Here is a 20,062-nt window from a genome sequence, read left to right as displayed (position 1 = left end):
TGAATTTCACAGATGTAGTGTTGAAATAAAGAAGCCACACATAAAAGAATGCAGACTGTATGGTTTCATGTATGTGAACTTCAAGAGCAGGCAAACTGTTCTGTGGCGATAGAGATAAGAACAGGGCTTATTTTTGGAAGGAGGTAGAAATTAACTAAGGGGAGATGCTGAAGATGTTCTATAACTTGATCTAACTGGTGATTGCATTGGTGAATTTTTACATGTAAAAATTCATCAAGTTATATACTTAATATTTGTACACTCATACATACACACATGTATACTTTTATGCTTTCTATAAGAAATATATGTAAGCTATACATACAAATCTAGTATAACTTATATACTTCAATAAAAGTGATTAAATTGAAAATAATCTAAATGGTCCCAGGCTGGCCAACATAGCGAACTCACATCTCTACTAAAAAATACAAAAATTAGCTGGGCATGATGGCACACGCCTATAATCCCAGCAACTTGGGAGGCTGAGGCACGAGAATCACTTGAATCCAGGAGGCGGAGAAGGTTGCAGTGAGCTGAGATTGTGCCACTGCACTCCAGCCTGGGTGACACAGCAAATAGCTGGGATTACAGGTGTGCGCCACAGTGCCCAGCTAATTTTTGTTATTTTCAGTGGAGACGGGGTTTCGGCATGATGGCCAGACTGGTTACAAACTCCTGATCACAGGTGATCCACCTGCCTCGGCCTCCCAAAGTGCTGAGATTACAGACGTGAGCCACCGCGCTCGGCCCAAATGATTTATTTTTGACTCATCAGCACTAGCTAATCAGAAAGGATACCCAGACTCTCAGAAGAGACACCAGCTTTTATGACACAACTGTGTGCACTACCCAGACATCTCCTCTGCCTTTTATGAAGATGATAAAAGAATCCACTGAAGAAACTGAAATTCTTGGCAAAACAGAGGCTTTTATTAGGAAGATGGACTAACACATCAAATAAGCAAGGAAATAGTTAGATGAAATGAAAACTTTCTACAGTATGAAAAACATAGTTCTATACTACAAACAACAAAATTTATATAGTGGGTTCAAACATATACACCTGAAGACTCCAGGGTTTGTAGTCTTACCCACTCTGCTGTGCTTCCTTTGCACCAGGACATCAGGCATACGTTTTTGAATTTCCTCATTAGTACGCCTTAGCCTTCGCTTGCACTTGCTCAAATATATATTTTTAAGCACGAGTCTATATCAGCTAATTTATATGAAAGGTTTGCTTTTCTCATTTGACTCTGGGTATGACTGCATGGTGCTTCAGCTCTGCAGTTTCTTTTTCTTTTGAGATAGAGTCTCACGCTGTCACCCAGGCTGGAGCGCAGTGGCATGATCACCACTCACTGCAGCCTTGACCTCCCTGGGCTGAAGCCATCCTCCCATCTCAGCCTCCTGAGTAGCTGGGACCACAGGCGCACACCACCATGCCTGGCTAATTTTTATAGTTTTTGTCCAGAAGTGGTTTTGCCACGTTCCCCAGGCTGGTCTCAAACTCACGTGCTGAGACTCAGGCTCGAAGTTCTGGGACTATTGGTGTAAGCCACTGCGCCCAGCCCCAGCTCTGGATTTTCAACCGAGCCCTGGGTACTGCATTTTTCTGAGCAGTGAGTGGGAAGCTTGGGCCTTTAAAGTCACTCTGACAAGAAGATCTCCTGTGCCTCCATCACTAGGCAGCCTCAAGTATGCCATGACATTCCCATTAATCACCGTTAAGCAGTCTCTTCTACTCTAAGAATAGTGCCTTAGACAGCTACCATTTCATCACTTCCTACCCAAGATTGTATATGTCATACCTACATTCATGAGATGAGTTTTTAAGGTTAACTACTTCCTTCCCAATTCTCCTAAAATTATTACAATTACTTCACGTCAGATAAATGAGAATGTTTATAACCAACAGATAAAAGAGGGTAATTTATATTCAAGTATATAAAATCTAATAAGCCTCTTTGTGAAGAAACGTCTCATATTTAAATAACCTAATGTTGGCTGAGCGCAGTTGCTCCCGCCTGTAATCCCAGCACTTTGGGAGGCCAAGGCAGGCAGATCACTTGAGGTCAGGGGTTCAAGACCAGCCTGGCCAAATGGCAGAACCCTTCTCTAATAAAATACAAAAATTAGCTGGGTGTGGTGGCATGCACCTGTAATCCCAGCTACTCGGGAGGCTGAGGTGGGAGAATCTCTTGGACTTGGGAAGTGGAGGTTGCAGTGAGCCAAGATTGCTTCATTGCAATCCAGCCTGGGTGACAGAGGAAGACTCCATCTCAAAACAAATAAATAAATAAATAAAAATAAAAAATAACCTAATATTTTGGGCTTCATCTTAACCAGATTTTCTTTCATATTATCCTCAGTAGTTACTGACCTTGAAATGTCACCAAACCTGTTGAAAGGGATGAAGAATTTTGGAAGATGGGATGAAATTTAATAGTGACTTAGAATAAATTATTGAAGGAACCAGAACTTTTAAAACTGCTCATTAAGATCAAACGGGTTACATACATAGGAAATATAGCCTGATAGAACATAGATTCAAACACATATCACAAGTTTGCAATGTCATATCTTTGTATTAAAAAAATGATAAAGAAGTGTTCCATTTTGTTCCTCCAGGCCCTATTTCACCAATAATCTAGGTTTCATAACTTGGGGTGGACTGAGAAAATTTGGAATAGCCAGATAATAGCAATATGATGATTAAAGGATTAGTAATACATAGATTTGCACTTGCAAGATTAATTGATGCTTCATAAGACTTACCGTTTTTATAAATGTCAAGTAACTGTTTAGATAATTTAGTTTTTGTTCAAAATGAAATGTTCTTTCGTTCCTCTTCCAAACAACTAGCAATGAGCTGACTGTGCATTTTTTTATGTTAAAATTTAGCTTAAAATCTTTCCTTCAGAGAGGATTATGTCTTCTATTAAATTGTAATTTTGATTATCACAATGTTTTCCCAGCAAGAATATTTGTTTGTTTGTTTTTAACCTAAACTAGATGCTTGGCTAGAGGATTCTAACCCACGAATAGGCTAAATCCATGATTATCAAACCCATGTTGGTTAGAATTTAATTACGTTTATCTGAGATATTATATAAAGATGTGAAAATAAATTGTAAAACACCACCATTCAGCTCCCATAGGATGGTAATAATACTGGATTTTTAAGCTTTTTATTATTATGAATTCATACTAGTTGTACATATTTATGGGGTACATGTGATACTTTGATACAAGCACACAATGTATAACGATCAAATCAGGGAAACTGGAGTATCCATCATGAATCAAGCATTCATCATACTGCTTTTTCTGTAATTCCCCAATGATTAAATAATCACCTTTAGTAGTTATTTGTATCACAGCCCTTATAATCAAGTCATATCAGTTTGAATGGTAGGGGGACAGAGCATCTACCTTGACTGTTGGTTAGGTTCAATAAAATTATAGAGGTGGAAGAAATGTTAGTGATACAGTATTGACCTTAACAGGTACGTGAGTTGTGATAACAGTGACCAAGTGATTCTCTATGGCTTTGATTTAGGTCACAGAGTCCTGGAAAGATTTATTTATGTCTAAACTAAACCTACTTGTTGAGCAAAATTCTTCTTGTCCTGTCTTCAGGGTATATATGGATATGGAAACTTTGTCCTTTGCTGTTTGGGATTTTTTTAAATGCATTTGATTACAATTTAGGTAACCCTCTTAAAGTCAAAGCTGCTTAAGTTCTCTGTATTCTAATACCCATTTTAGAAGCTAAATTATTCTGTTGCCTTTCACTTCATCAACTTCAAGTTACTTTCCTTAAATTATTTTACTTAAAGAAAAATAATGAGAGGATTACTAATCTAGCATATTTAAAATATCCTCAACATAATCATTTCTTTGGTTGGTTGTTTAAGGAGAAAGAGTGCAGGTGGGTGGTGTGTGGGTACATTCTGAGTCTTAGTTGTTTATGAGACACAATCGGATGTTATTATGTAATATAACATGACCTATTAGTTTGGAAGAAGTATAATTTAAAAGAAAATAATGTGGTTTCTGGAATTAGATATTATGGGTTGGTATTCTAGCTGTACTATTTGGGAGAATTTGGACAAGTTGCTTAACCTTTCTGGGTTTCTTTTCCTCGCCTATAAAGCATGGATAATAATAGTGAGAGGATTAAATAAGTTAACACATGAAATACTCAGAATAGTGCTAGGTTCTTGGTAAGTACACAATATGTGGTAGCTGTTCATCGTCATGATGTTATTGTATACATACATGACATATTGACATACTTAGGCTCCTCACATTTCCTAGAGGGAAACCAAAACTCATGGCAGAGTCAGGAAAATGAAAAATAAGCCAAAAACCTCTTTTTTATTGTAGAAGGTCTGACTCTTCGACCTGTCCCTTAATATGAACACTAATTGACTTGGGTACTTTCCACCATTCCCCATTTTTCCCTTACATTTTCCCATACAGGGATTATATTATATATTTATCCTCAAGTATTTTTATTTTTTTTCTTTTTTTTTCGAGACGGAGTTTCACTTTTGTCACCCAGACTGGAGTGCAATGGTGCGATCTCGGCTCATGCAACCTCCGCCTCCTGGGTTCAAGTAATTCTCCTGCCTCAGCCTCCCGAGTAGCTGGGATTACAGGCGTGTGCCACCACGCCTGGCTAATTTTTGTATTTTTAGCAGTGACGGGGTTTCACCATGTTGGCCAGGCTGGACTCGAACTCCTGACCTCAGGTGACCCACCTGCCTTGGCCTCCCAAAGTGCTGGGATTACAGGCGTGAGCCACCGTGCCCGGCCTACCTTCAAGTATTTTTAAAATTCACTAACTCAGGAGATTCTTGCTCACCTCCCATTTTCAAAAGAAAGAGAATTCACATAAAGTGAACAGCCGAAGTCGCTGAAAATTGGTTTTCCTTACACTTTCCCTCCCAGTTACAGCCTTTTTGTTGTAAGGAAGAAGGGGCTATTTGCCATCACTGAAGGGCTTTGGAGCGGCATGGTGAGTTCAGTAAAATTAATTTTTTTTCAGTCAAGTAATGAAACCTCTAACACCAAGTAGCAGCAACTTTCAGTTTAGTTTTTCATTGTCTTCAATTCAATGTACAAAACCTTGTAGTAAAAAAAGCATGAAAAAATTATTTTTTAAGTATTCTAGATGAGAAGAGAAATAGTCTCAAATTTAACAACTGTCAACAGTTAAAATCTAAAAACAGGAGGCATAGTAGGAGTTTAGAACCTTTGTAAATTTAGAATTTTGGTAAACTTGTTTTCTCCTTGTTGTTTCTCACTTTTGACTAATAATCTCTGTGAAATCAAGGCCTGGCTTTCTGTGCTCCACAAAGTTGCTTATATTGCTACTGTTAGCCCCAGTTAGTCCAGGGAATGGAATGCAGAGTACAGGCACCTATAGAATTTAAACGGGAGATTTCTTTATTTTGTATTCAATGTATTAATAAGATTTTAAAAACATATTTTGGAGAAATTGCTAATTAGTGTATAATCCTGATGCCAATTCTAAAAAACCTTTTTTTTTTTTTTTTTTTTTTTTTGTAGAGACAGGGTCTTATTCTGTCACCCGGGCTGGAGTGCTCTGGTATGATCCTAGTTCACTGTAACCTCAAATACCTGGTCTCAAGCAATCCTCCTACCTCAGCCTCCCCAGTAGCTGTCTCTATAAGCATGCACCACCACACCCAGCTAATTTTCTTATTATTTTTGGTAGAGACAGTCTCACTATGTTGCCCAGGCTGGTCTTGAACTCCTAACCTCAAGCAAACATCCCTCCTCGTGCTCCCAAAATGCTGGGATTACAAGCATAAGCCTTACAAGCATAAGCTACCATGACTGGCTTCCAAAAAATATTTGTTTAAATTCTCTTCCCTCCACAAACACACGCAAAAGAAATATAATCTCCCTTCAGTTTTTCTGACAATATACCACTTTCAGTGGTTTATCTTAGACATCTCAAACCTTTAGAAACAAGTCCTGAACTTAAGAGTTCTGCATGTAGAATCAAAAGGAAAATAAGGTTTGCATTTGAAGTTTGCATTAGTATACTTATCTCTGGATTCCGTTGATTCACATACTCCTCCTACAAGATTTTCCCTAAACACATTTTGAAAAGAAAATGTTGTCTTTACTGAATAATTTCTCTACACACACCCACAATCACTTCTTAGTTTATTTAAATTAGCAATTGTGTCTGCCAGAAGAAAGTTCCATCTAGAGATACAAGGTTGGTTTTCCAATCAGTAGCCGTGGGATAGAATTAAGTAAATTAGTCTATGGCCATACCACCCTGAACATGCCTGCTCTCGTCTGAGCTCAGAAGCTAAGCAGGGTCGGGCCTGGTTAGTACTTGGATGGGAGAATTACATAATTAGTTTTGTTTTTGTTTTTTTGAGACAGAATCTTACTCTGTTACCCAGGCTGGAGTGCAGTGGCATGATCTCAGCTCACTGCAACCTCCGCCTCCTGCGTTCAAGCAATTCTTTCTGCCTCAGCCTCCCAAGCAGCTGGGATTACAGGCCTGTGCCCCACACTTGGCTAGTTTTTTGTATTTTTGTTATAGGCGGGGTTTCACCATGTTGGCCAGGCTGGTCTGTAACTCCTGCCCTCAAGTGATCTGCCCACCTTGGCCTATCAAAGTGCTGGGATTACAGGCCTGAGCCACCACCCCGGCCAGAATTAAGTAAATTAGTTTTAAAGAAAGAAGAAACCATTTTACCTGTATATTGGCTAAATTATTTGATAGCTAACATACATAATATATACCATAACTCTAACTCACTCATTACTTAATATATCCTAGTGTTATTTGCTTTAGATAAAATAATCTATACAGTATTCACTAAAATGTTGCAGTAAGTTACAGTAAAAGTCTACTCCTTTGAAGATGTTTAACAGTAATATAGATTAATTCCATAATTGGGTAGTTATACACAAACATGCCTGAAGACAGTGGAGAAGGCTCACTTTTTCAGGTTTTTTTTCCTTCTTGGACTCCATGATTAGCCACACATACAAAAGGGCAAGGCAGGATTTTAACGTCCTTTCCTTGAAAACATTCGAAATCGAGAAAGAGGTGTGTCTAAGCACAAGAAACGACTGTTGTTAAAATGGTGTTGCTTTCTCATATTTCACATATCTCCAGACATAATGATTCTGGAAATTAGGATAATTACCACCTTTGCTCTCCTACTCAGCTTTTATGGATCACCTGATTTTTCTTTTCGTCGTCTAGAGAGATGTGTGAACCCAGGTAATTTGACAGCAGATTGTCCCTGTACAGATGTAATTTGAAGAAGACTGAAGAAGCTTCATTCTCTTTAACTATTTGGTTTTATTTCATACAAAGAAAATGAAAGGACGGAACAGTTTTTCATTTGGTTTTATTCTGGCAAATGCTATAATTGAAAGTGTAAAACCAATCAATGACACCTCTGGTTAAAATTTATTTCTGAGAATTATCCCGAAGGAGTGATTTCTGAGGAATAATATGCAGCCTTCAATTTACTTTATCACAGCTGGATATGAAGTTAAATCCCCAGCTGGAATTTAACCACCCAGAACTTAGGCACCAGATGGCTTATCTGCACCTCAACCCGACAGCTGTGTCCTGATATGCACAGCTGGTCTTCACATTTGAATGACAATATTTAAATGATAACATTATGTCATGTAGAAAAATGTGTTTGGGTAGCACGAGTCTTGAAAACTAGATTGCACAGTTGCTCTTAATAGTAAACGCACAGCCTCCACGGCTAATTCACATTCCTTCTATTTGTGTTCATGGGTCTTGGCTGGAGATAAGGGTTTACTGCCACATGGCAACATTCCAGGGCCATTCATACTGTACTGCTGTCTATCCACAACGACTCTCCTGGGTACTCATCATGTTAGATTTTCCTTCACATTAAAATAAGCGCAACAGAGTTTCCACTGTGAAGCGGGAGACTTTTAAAATTTTGCAATAATTAATAGCGCATTCTGCTATGGTGGAGGAATTAAAAAGTACGTGACTGGAAGGCAGCTGCTGTGGAGATTCTTCAACATTGTTGGAATATTATTATATCTTAGTTGAACCACAAATATCACCAGGTCAACAAACAGAACAAAATTAATACCAGAATTCAGCACTTTAAATTAAACACTCCGTGAAGGGCAATTCTCAAGGAAATATATTGGAATACATTTCAGATACCAGTGAAAAATCTGACATGTTTCAAATGTGAGATGGATGAATGAATGTGAAAGGGTTCCAGAAAATATAAAGTGGCAAGTTTTCTATTTTCACAATTTGACAGAGATTCCCTATGCTGCTGCTCAAACTCTGATGCATGTATGCACCACCCCAGTGACAAAAAGAAAACTTATCCTTCATGTATCTCCAAAGTAGTCATGGTGAGAAGAAAGAAACATTGTATTTGTAGTAAGGAGCTGTAGATATAGTATCTCACTGCTACTTTTAGTTTCTATAGGTTTGGTCCTGTCATTTAACTTCTATAAACCTCAATGCCTTCACCAGAAAAATGGGAGCTATAGATGATAACACACATGTGACCCTGTTTTGCAAACTGCTATGAAACAGAAGAAAGTGGTGTGACTCTCTTACCGCTTCTTGGTTCTCTAGGGGACTCAGTAAAGAGTAATTCTCTTCCCCACCAGGGTTCTCAGTAAACTGAAATATAAAATTAAGGAGTGGCACAGAGAGGACTGAAGACCACTTTCATAGTTAATAAAGGCTAAGTCAGAGGCCATCCCTTGCTTCGAGAGTCAAATGGACTTCCTAGCATTCAACCCCAGATTTACGCAGCAAGGCAAGACAAAGCAGAGGCAAAGAACACAGTCCCTGTAAGCAGCTCCGGATCAACAGGAACAAGGTCAAAGATGAGGCTGGCATGTCTGGTTTTGTCTTTCAAAATTTATCAATCAAAGAAGCCACTCAAAGCAAAGGAATAGAAAGACGGTGGTTCACTGAATACCCTCGACATGAAAGGAGATATAAGGAGTGTCTTCCTCTAACATTCCTCAGCTTTTCTTCTTATTCCAGATGACTTAAACATTAACGCTTGGTCAGTCAGGGATATGGCTCTCCTCTTTGGAGGAAGATATCATAATCGAGCAGGAGAGTCCTACTCCTACTTTCATGAAGCTACTCTCTCAATACCAGCAATCACTTCTGTGAGTATTTTCCCGAGTCCACTGTGAACAATATAGATTTCAGTCTCATAAGGCTCAGAAAGCTGCTAGAGTACTACATTCATTAAATCAACTCCAAGGTCACTCTGTACCCAAGGCCGAAAATGTATTCCTCATCCTAAACTATGTCCAGTCACATTGTTCAACATAACTAGGTAAAGTTCGGTGCTTCACTTACTCTACTCTACACCACATATCCAAGCCATCACCAAGCCCTGTAGGTTCTTCCTTCAAAACCACTTCTTGGCCAGGCGGTGGCTCACGCCTGTAATCCCAGCATTCTGGGAGGCCAAGGCGGGCAGATCACCTGTGGTCAGGAGTTCCAGTCCAGCCTGGCCAACATGGCGAAACCCTGTCTCTACTAAAACTATAAAAATTAGTCAGGCATGGTGGTGGGCACCTGTAATCCCAGCTACTCAGTAGGCTGAGGCAGAAGAATCGTATGAACCAGGGAGGCAGAGGTTGCAGTGAGCCGAGATCGTGCCACTGTACTCCAGCCTGGGCTATAAGAGCAAAACTTCATCTCAAACAAAAACAACGACAACAAAAATAAAACAACAACAAAACAACAAAACAAAAAAATCCACTTCTCATCACTTCACCATGAGCATTGCACCCCAGCAATTCCATTATGCTGCTTCAATTTCCTCCATGAGTTCTAAACTCTTACTATGCATTTGTTTAGTAGCTTAGGTAAGTTCCATCAGAGTAGGAATTTTGTCTGTTTTATTCACTACTATATCCACAACACCTAAAAACATTCCTGATACATGGTAGGCAACCAATAAATACTTGTGAAAAGAAAAGGGAAAGGAGAGGAGAGCAGAGGAAGGGAGGGGAGGGGAGAGCAGGGGAGGGGAGGAGAGAGCAGGGGAGGGGAGAGCAGGGGAGGGGAGGGGAGGGGAGAGCAGGGAAGGGGAGAGGAAAAAGTAAAAGAGAAGGGAGGAAGGAAGAGGCAGGGAGGGAAAAAGAAGTAAGGAAAAAAGGAAGGCAAATGAAAAGCAACAATTGTTAGGGTTTCTAAGGCTAAGTCATCCTTATATTGCAAGACACCCTCTTCAATTTGTGGTTGAACCTACCTTTGAAGCCTAGAATACAATGTTAGTGGTATATGAAAAGGGCTGTTATCATTTATTACAAACTCCTTATTTTCCAACTCCAGCCTGCACTTTGTCATTATCAGCAATACCAATAGATTTCCCATCAACCAACTAGACTCCCTCTACAGTAAGGGATAACCCTCACTTTTAGTGTTATAACTTAGGTGTTTTAAAATGATACTGAAGAAAGCAAAAGACTGTGATTAATTAGGATTCAGCAATGTTAGGCTACTTGATTCAAATGGATCCCCATTCATGTTTCACAATCTTTTTTGTTCAGTTATTGCCCATCTTCATAAGACTTTCCATAATAAATCTTTTAAAATGCTTCACCAATTTCTAGTCACCAATTCGATTTCAAATCTGTTGTAATCTTGGCAGGTGATTTTTACTACTCTTAGAGAAGATCAAGATTAGCAGGCATTAATCCCCCATGTTCCTTTAATCTCTTATTCTGAAAAATAACCATCTTTTTCTCCCAGATGGAGAACTGTCATTTTCCTTTCAATCTCTCCTTGAGCACCACAGTCATAATTCTGATGTTGAATGAGGCTTCTTTGGCCCTTGAGATCTAAATAAGATAGGTTTAGACTCTGAATTTATTCTCTTCCGAAGTCCAAAGTCCTTTAAAACGTTTCTAGACATTTACATAGGTCTTAAATTTTCAAGCTCACCTAAGTATCTGAGCTTCTGTTTCTGCATGTGCTATTCCCATTATATACCATGTGGGGTTTGGGGGCCTTTTTGTTTGTTTTTTGAAACATAGTCTCGTTCTATTGCCTAGACTAGAGTGCAGTGGCCTGATCTGAGCTCACGGCAACCTCTGACACATGGTAGGCAGCCAATAAATACTTTTGAAAAGAAAAGGGAGAGGAGAGGAAAGGAGAGGCGGGGAGAGGAGGGGTGGGGAGGGGAGAGGCTGAAGCAATTCTCCTGCTTCAGCCTCCTGAGTAGCTGTGATTACTGGCATGCACCACCATACCCAGCTAATTTTTTGTATTTTTAGAAGACACGGGTTTCGCCATGTTGGCCATGCTGGTCTCGAACTCCTGGCTTCAAGTGATCTGCCTGGTCTGGCCTCCCAAAGTGTTGGGATTACAGGCGTGAGCCACTGCTCCCGGCCCCACTGTATACTATGTTGATCCGGAAGTGAAATCCAGATCCTTCAAAATTTTTTGAAAAAAAGAAAGCAATATTGTTGAGTACTGGAGACTTCATCGAAAAGGCCAGGTGGCATCGTTCTGATGATGAGAATAAAGCAGTATTCTACGGGGAGTGTCTGAGAAGGCTTTTGCTTTCTGGATGAAAAGGGAAAGATGTGGCTGATACCAGGTCCTTGTCCTTTTCCCCAGCTTGAATGTGGATGTATGTCTGGAGCAACAGTAGCTGTCTTGTGAAAACAAAGCAGCAAGTAAGTTCTCACAGTTTAGAGCTACTGAACCAATGCCAGCAACTTTCTTATTAGGTGCAAAAAAGTAAAGCCTTGTCGCTTTAAATCACCATTAAGTTTTCTGTTATTTGCAACCGAAAGCACTTAAAGCTAATACAAAATTGCAGAGTTACCATGATCATAACTCTAAACCTATGAAATTCAAGGGGTTTAATGATTTATGAGTTGGGTGCGGTGGTACATAGCTGTTAGTCGCAGCTGAGGCAGGAGGATCGCTTAAGTCCAGGAGTTCCAGGCTGCAGTGAGCTATCATTGTACCTTTGAATAGCCACTGCACCCAGCCTGGGAAACACAGCGAGACCTGGCATTAAAAAAAAACATTTTTAAGCTGTGCCTTTATTCTAAGGGCCGTCCAGTAATAAGGGCACCTAAACTACTGAGTGTCCTCAGAGCTCTGGGTGCAATTAAAAGTGAGTGGTTTCACAGCTACCCAATTCTGTGGTTAGTAGAAAATTATAAAGATGATAGGAGGATCAAAAAGCCTCTTCCACAGAAGCTACATTAGCTGGGTGTGGTGGCCCACGCCTGGGATTCCAGCTGCTCAGGAGGGTGAGGTGGGAGGGTTGCTTGAACCCAAGAGGCAGAGGATGCACTGCCAATCCTCTCAATCTTGAGCCAAGATTGCACCACTGCATTCCAGCCTGGGCAACAGAGCAAGACACTGTCTCAAGCCCCTCTGATACATGAGGGCCTTCCTCATATCAGAGTTCTTATGACACCATTCTCTCAAACCACCTGACTCCCTGAATTTGTCCTGAATTTGGAGACCTGCTTAATCTCTAAATCTGCCCTGTTGAGAAACCTTAGTGTTAGTAACAGACAGCGCTAACTCTGCTTTGTCAGAGTCCTGAATTCCTAATACTGACCTTCACTCATGATCTAGCGTGATGCTATTTTAATTGCTACTGACTATCATATAAACTCAACATAGTATCTGACAGATTAATTCTGAAAAAATTCTTCGTATACAAAGCCAAAAATTGTTACAGCAACAGAAATCAATGGTTAAGTAATTTCTGTGCATCATAAATAGATTTTATACATCCTTTAAAATTACATTGTATCTGCACATGGAATTTTTTTTCGGAGACAAGGTCTCACTGTGTTGCCCCAGGCTGGAGGGCCGTGGTGCAAACAGCTCATTCTAGTTTTGAAACACTGAGCTTGAGCAATCCTCCTGCCTCAGCCTTCCATTTAATAGCTGGGACTACAGGCAGCAGTTGCCACCACAAAGTTAACTTTAAAAAAATTTTTTTTAGAAATAGAGTCTAGCTACATTGCTCAGGCTGGTCTCTAACTCCTGGCCTCAAGCAATCCTCATACCTCAGCCTTCCCAGTAACTAGGATTACAGACATGCACCACCACACCCAGGTGCACATGGATGTTTACAGCAGCTTTATTCATAATTCCCAAAACTTGGAAGCAGCCAAGATGTCCTTCAGTAGGAGAATGAATAAACCGTGATACATCCAGACAATGGAATATTATTCAGCGCTTAAATAAAATGAGCTATCAAGCCATGAAAAGACATGGAGGAACCTTAAATGCGTATTACAAAGTGAAAGAAGCCAATCTAAAAAGTCTCCATACTGCACAATTCCAACTAAATGACCTTCCAGGAAAGGGAAAAACCATGGAGACAGTAAAAAGGTCAGTGGTTGCCATGGGTTAGAGGGGAGGGAGGGATGAATAAATGGAGTAGAGGATTCTTGCAATACTCTAATGGAATATATGCCAGTATACATTTGTCAAACCCACAGAATGTATAATACCAAGTGTGAACCTTAATTTGAAGTATGGATGTGGAATGATAATGATGTGTACAATTTGTTCATCAACTGTAACAAATGTGCCATGAGGTCAGGAGATCAAGACCACCGCTAACGCAGTGAAACCCTGTCTCTACTAAAAATACAAAAAATTAGCTGGGCCTGGTGGTGGGTGCCTGTAGTCCCAGCTACTCGGGCGGCTGAGGCAGGAGAATGGAGTGAACCCAGGAGGCGGAGCTTGCAGTGAGCCGAGATGGCGCCACTGCACTCCAGCCTGGGCAACACAGCAAGATTCCGTCTCAAAAAAAAAAAAAATATGAACTATGGATGTGGAATGATAATGATGTGTAGAATTTGTTCATCAAGTGTAACAAATGTGCCACTCTGGTGGGAAGGCTATCATGTGTGAGGGCAGGGGTATATTTTGTACTTTCTGCTCAATTTTGCTGTGAACCAAAAATTGTTCTTAAGAAATAAAGTCTTCAACTTAAATGTAAGACCTGAAACTATAAAAATTCTAGAATAAAATCATAAAATCTAGGAAAAACTCTTTTGGACATTGGTCTAGGCAAAGAACTTATCACTAGGTCCTCAAAAGGAAATGTGACAAAACCAAAAATAGACTAATGGGACTTCATTAAACCTAAAAGCTTCTGCACAGCAAAAGAAGTAATCAACAGAGTAAACACACAACCTTCAGAATGGGAGAAAATATTTGGAAACGATGCATCTGGCAAAGGACTAATATCCAGAATTTAGGAAGAAATCAAACAATACAATGACAAAAACAACAAATAACCCCATTAAAGAGTAGGCAAAGACATGAACACATATTTTTCAAAAGAAGACATACAAGTGGCAAACAACCATATGAAAAAAATGTTCAACATCAGTAATCATCAGACAAATGCAATTTAAAACCACAATGAGATACCATCTCATACCAGTCAGAATGGCTATTACTAAAAAAGCAAGAAACAGCAGATGTTGGCAAGGATGTGTAGAAAAAGAAACACTTATACACAGTGGGTGGGAATGTAAATTAGTATAATCTCTATGGAAAACAGTATGGAGATTTCTCAAAGAACTAAAAATAGATCTACCCTTCGATCCAGCAATCCCACTACTGGGTATCTAACCAAAGGGAAAGAAATCATTTTATCAAAAAGACACCTGCACTCAAATGTTTATCACAACACTATTCACAATAGCAAAGTCATGGAATCAACCTAAATGTCCATCAGCAAACAACTGGATTAAAAATGTGATATATGTATATATACACACACACACCATGGAATACTACTCATCCATAAAAATGAATGAAATCATGTCGTTTGCAGCAATGTTAATGGAACCGAAGGCCATTATCCTTAGTGAAATAACTCAGAAACGGAAAGTAAAAAACTGGATGTTTTCATTCGTAAGTGGGAGCTAAACAATGAGTACACACGGACATTTAGAGTGGAATAACAGAAGACTCCAAAAGGTAGGAGGGAAGGAGGGGGTGAGGAATGAAATACTACCTTTTGGGTGCAATGTATCCTGTTTGGGTGATGGGTACACTAAAAGCCCAGACGTCACCATTACTCAATATATACATATAACACAACTACACTTATACCCCGTATCTATAAAAATAAAAAATTAAATAAAATTTTTTTAAATCTTCAGAGAACATGTTATAGAGGTCCTTAGCGGTTTTCTGGGGTATTAACAATATTCTGTTTGTTTATATAAGTGGTGATTACATAGCTGTTCATTTTCTACAAAATTCTTTAATCTATTTATTTACATTTTATGTCCTTTACTGTATTTACATTGCACAATGAAGGTTTTTAAAAAGCATAAATTTTAATGATATGCAGAGGTCAAAGAGTTATTAAATAAAAAAGCAGGTTCTACAACAGTGTGTATAATACCAAGATTTTTCACCAAACAGATACATATCAAAATGTTAAGAGGCTGGTGATTTTCAACAAGAGCTAGAGTATTTCAGAGATATTTGAAGGACACAAAAGTGTTTCTAAAAAATGAAAAAAATAAGCTATGTTATGTGAAAATCTTTCCTTTCATATTTTTATATGAATGAGAATTAACAGACTATTTGTGTAGCTACACACAGGATACATGTGTTCATTATTTGGATAGTTTTCTAATACTCATTATCATGATCAACAAGTAGATATCATTTTAAATGCATAATGTACTTCCTGTAAGTCACTGTTAGTTTAGAAGTTTGCTTTTATTGTTCAATTTCTTTATTGAAATCATCTGTCACACTACCTTAACAATGTCAAAGTCATTTTTTAAGTGGTAGGAAGACATCCTGACATCTCCTCTGTTGCCCTAAGGCTTTACTATTGTAATGGATCACATTTATGATGACATCATAATGTTATAAACAACTGTCACAAAAAGCAAGATCCACCATGTTTAATAGTCTACTATGTCCTTGTTAAGAAAACTATATCACAGCAGTGGCCCAGTATTACAATTACACATTGAAAATATGTTGTACATAATTTATTTTGATAAGAAATAACTTAATAGGCCCACATTCTACTGCACAATCTTGGTCTTCATAAGTCACTAAGATGACTTTTAAAGGTTAAAAAGTCAAAAAAGTTTGTGATTAGAATCTGCTATTGATTTGACAAATGGTTTTGGGGGCATGACCCAGAAAAATTATTTCAGAAGAGAAGAATGCTCTCTTTTCTCATTTAGAGAATAAGAAGATGACACTTATTTCTGTATAATGACTCTAATTACATCCAGAATGTACAATCAGGTAGTAACATCAAATGTTCCCAGATTAATGTAGACATTGATTTAAATTAGAAACACAGTACCACAATGCTCTAACATCAGCAAAAATCATTACTTACAGTTTATGAAACTGACAGGAGCAAATGCCAATCAAGTAAATAGCCTATATTTAGATAACCTAGGTAATAGTTCAGTGGAGAGTTTTGAAAAAGAAATTATCATTTCAATGCCAAGTCACGCTTACAGCTTTGAACAAGTAGCAAAACATGGACATGTTTCTCAAATGGATTTCACAGCATCAGTGCAAAAGCCGGAGGGGATGGCTTAGTTTTTTAAGCCTCAGAATTGAAATACCTAGACTCCCTGCAACTACAGCATTAAATCCTCTGTGGAACCACAGCTTCAAATGCTATCAGGAGGGACTCAACTCTTCATCCTTCTAAGACTGATAAATTGAAAGCCATGAAGTTTAGAGGAAATAAGAGAGCCTGCAGCAGTCTGAAACTCCTCCACCCACCTCCAACACACACACATACACAAACACACACACACAAAGGCTCTATTTGCAACATCACTTAAGATTCCATTTGAGGCTTTCCCCTTGTTAAGACTTAAGGGTGTTGTTTTTAAGACATCCAGAAATCTCACAGTCCTGCCATGCACCATCTTTATAAGCATTTAAACCAAATTTCAGGCAGCTCCAAGTAAACTAAAAACGTTATTTTTAATTCTCATTTAATATATTCAAGGAAATTCTAAGTGATTACTTTCAAATGCATTATAGGTATTGGGCCAACTCTTTATTCTTCCTGTGGAAATTTCTGTGTCTCAAATGATCAAATTGATTTCTTTTTACTGCCTTGTATGTTTCTGGACTGCCTCCTTGACATCAATTATAGGTACTTGGGAATGGCAAATTAGAATAAGAGAATTTTATTTAATTTGCCTGGTATTACACCATTCTCCCACATCTCCTACCTCATTCACAAAGCTTTGTAAAATAAGAAAGAATACTATTATTATCTCCATTTTATAGATGAGAAAAGCATGGCTTAGGAAGCTTACATGAGTTAACCACAGCTGATACATAGTCACCTGTTTTTTTTATTTTTTTTTTAATAGAGACAGGAATCTCGCTATGTTGCCCAGGCTGGTCTCAAACTCTTGGGCTCAAGCCATCCACCCACCTCAGCCTCCCAAAGTGCCAGGATTATGGACATGAGCCACTAGGCCTGGCCACACCCTAAGTTTTAAAATCTAAGTCTCGAAAATCCTCCTGAAGTATTGCTAGTTATAAGTAAGCTCTACTTAGGAACAGGAACATTTTGCCAAACAAAATCGTGTAATGCATTCTAAATTTAAATAAAAATACTTTTACAAATAGTTCCTTTGATTTATCAGTAACACTAAATATCTCTGCCCTTGTGTATAATGATTTAAAAGAATGAAAAATTGGAGAGGATGCTGGAAAAACTGAGGATCATTTATTTTACGGTCTACTACTGAAACAGGAAAAGTTCCCTTGTCGCCCTTGCAGGGCGTGTGATGGGGGTGTGGCTCGCTTCTTCAGTGTCCTGCTGCTCAAACCTCTATAGGGGCATACAGACGGGCAGATTGTGAGGCTCTGACCCCACAGCAGTGTCTAGGTGTGAATGTTTACAGCTGAAGCCCCCGTGGGCATGTGTTACAGGGTGCTCTTTTAGTTTAACCGTCTGTAGGCGGCTTGTGTTAGCTCGATTAGACCCCTGCCTTATCGCAAAGACAGAGGGCTTTCTGTATCCCGGGTTCTTACCTTGGTGTACGGGAAGAATTGGATCACACGTGGGCTTGAAGAATGAGTGGAAAGTTTTATTGAGTGGAAGTAGCTCTCGGCAGACGGGGGAACCAGAAGGGAGATGGTTTTCTCCTGGAGTCAGCTATGGCGGCCTGACTCTTCTCTGACCTCCCGCGACAAACTCTGCATTCTTCCGCTGGGCAATGGCCTGCCAGCATGCCGGTGTGCTCCTATGCTGGTGCGTTCCTTTCGACAGCCAGCAGCCCCTGTATTCTCTGCCTATATGCTCCTCTCAATGTCCAGCTGCTTGTGCGTCTGCCTGCCAGGGTCTCGGGGGTTTTTAAAGGCACAGGATGAGGGCATGGCAGGCCAGGGTGGTCTTGGGAAATGCGACATTCGGGCAGGAAAACAAAAATGCCTGTCTTCACCTAGGTGGGCCCAGGCCCAGGGATGAAGCCCTAGCTGGGGACCACGCCCTCCTCTACCCGGCACTTCCCGCCCCCCTTCCTTATCATTTAAAGGACCACGCCCTTCCCTTCCCAGCATTCCCTTCCCAGCACTTTCCTGCGGCATCACTACCTGTTAACAGGTGTTCCTTTTCGTTTAGATTTACCTCAAAACAAAGGCGAGGATCTAATTATATTTAGGCCCAAAAGAGCACCTAAGTGAGAGTAACGGAAGGTTACTTCTAGAACTAAAATGAAAATTATTCTTCAAGTGTTAGTCAAAGGAAAACTACTCCAGAAGGAACCAAATATCCAGACGAATTTAACTTCTTTAAGAAACAGCTACAATTTAGGCAAACTGGACAGTGGATCCAGTAGGTATTTTAGTAGCCACTAAGAAGACACTGAATCGGGTAGATTCTATAGGGATTGCATATTAGTTATTTAAATACAAATATCCGGCTGGGCACTGTGGCTCACACCTGTAATCCCAGCATTTTGGGAGGTCCGGGGAGGGGGGGGGTGCGGTGGGTGGATCACCTGAGGTCAGGAGTTCAAGACCAACCTGGCCAAAATGGCAAAACCTGTCTCTACTAAAAATACAAAAATTAGCCGGGCATGGTAGTAGGCAGTAGCAATCCCAGCTACTCAGGAGGCTGGGGCAAGAGAATCGCTTGAATGCAGGAGGTGGAGGTTGCAGTGAGCTGAGATTACACCAATGAACTCCAGCCTGGGCGATAGAGCAAGACTCCATCTCAAAAAATAAATAAATACATACATACATACAAATATCCATGGAAAAGTTGATATATTGAGACCTTCTATCAGCCATTCCCACTATAGTGTAATTTAGCTGTTTCTCTGACAGGAATTTTTATTTAAGAAGAAAGAATTTGGAGAAATAGACATAGTAGGAGGTAACAGATCAGGCTCTTTCCACCAGAAGAAACACAAATACCTTAAAAAACAGGAAGAGGCTAGAGAGATCAGTGGGGTACTAAGACCAATTTTCCATGTATTGTATTTTACAATTTTTGCTAAAGGCATGTCCTAATTCCTTAAGGCTGCATAAAAATACTCAGCCCAGGAGCGAAGGAAAATTTACTCAGTGGACAATGTATGTTTTTCTGGCTTTCTTACCCTGTTTCACCCAAGTTTCCAGTTTCACCCAAGTTTCCAGTTTCACCTGCCATTGGGTTATGATTACTCCAGCACAGATGACTTGTTCCTCTTCCAAATCCCATGAAAGGAACTTAGAAAATTTGTCTTTATTATATCTTTTAATTAACACTTCCCCAACGGGATAATGATACTTCTGGGCTATCTTATGTTCTTTAAATTATGTATTTAATTTCCTAGCAATCAATAAGAGCCTTGAAGGTTTTGTAAGTCTCACAACTCCTACCTAGTTTATATTTTTACATTTATTTATTTATTTATTTATTTTTTTTTTTTTTTTTTTTTTTGAGACGGAGTCTCGCTCTGTCGCCCAGGCTGGAGTGCAGTGGCGAGATCTCGGCTCACT

General features: G+C 39.5%; 1 long non-coding RNA gene across 1 annotated transcript in view; it reads right to left on the bottom strand.

Moving 5' to 3' along the window:
- Window positions 1-18,895, bottom strand: part of LOC130541476 (uncharacterized) — a 250,192-nt gene extending 231,297 nt beyond the window's left edge. The window contains exon 1 of the long non-coding RNA XR_008955534.2: window positions 18,110-18,895. This is a non-coding gene — a long non-coding RNA (uncharacterized LOC130541476). The remainder of the gene's footprint in view (window positions 1-18,109) is intronic.
- Window positions 18,896-20,062: the final 1,167 nt, after the last annotated feature.

This window comes from Pan paniscus, chromosome 3 (assembly GCF_029289425.2).
Source record: "Pan paniscus chromosome 3, NHGRI_mPanPan1-v2.0_pri, whole genome shotgun sequence".
NCBI classification, from domain to species: domain Eukaryota; kingdom Metazoa; phylum Chordata; class Mammalia; order Primates; family Hominidae; genus Pan; species Pan paniscus.
The sequence above is the reverse complement of the archived record's forward strand: the minus strand, read 5'-3'. Positions and strand labels throughout refer to the sequence as shown.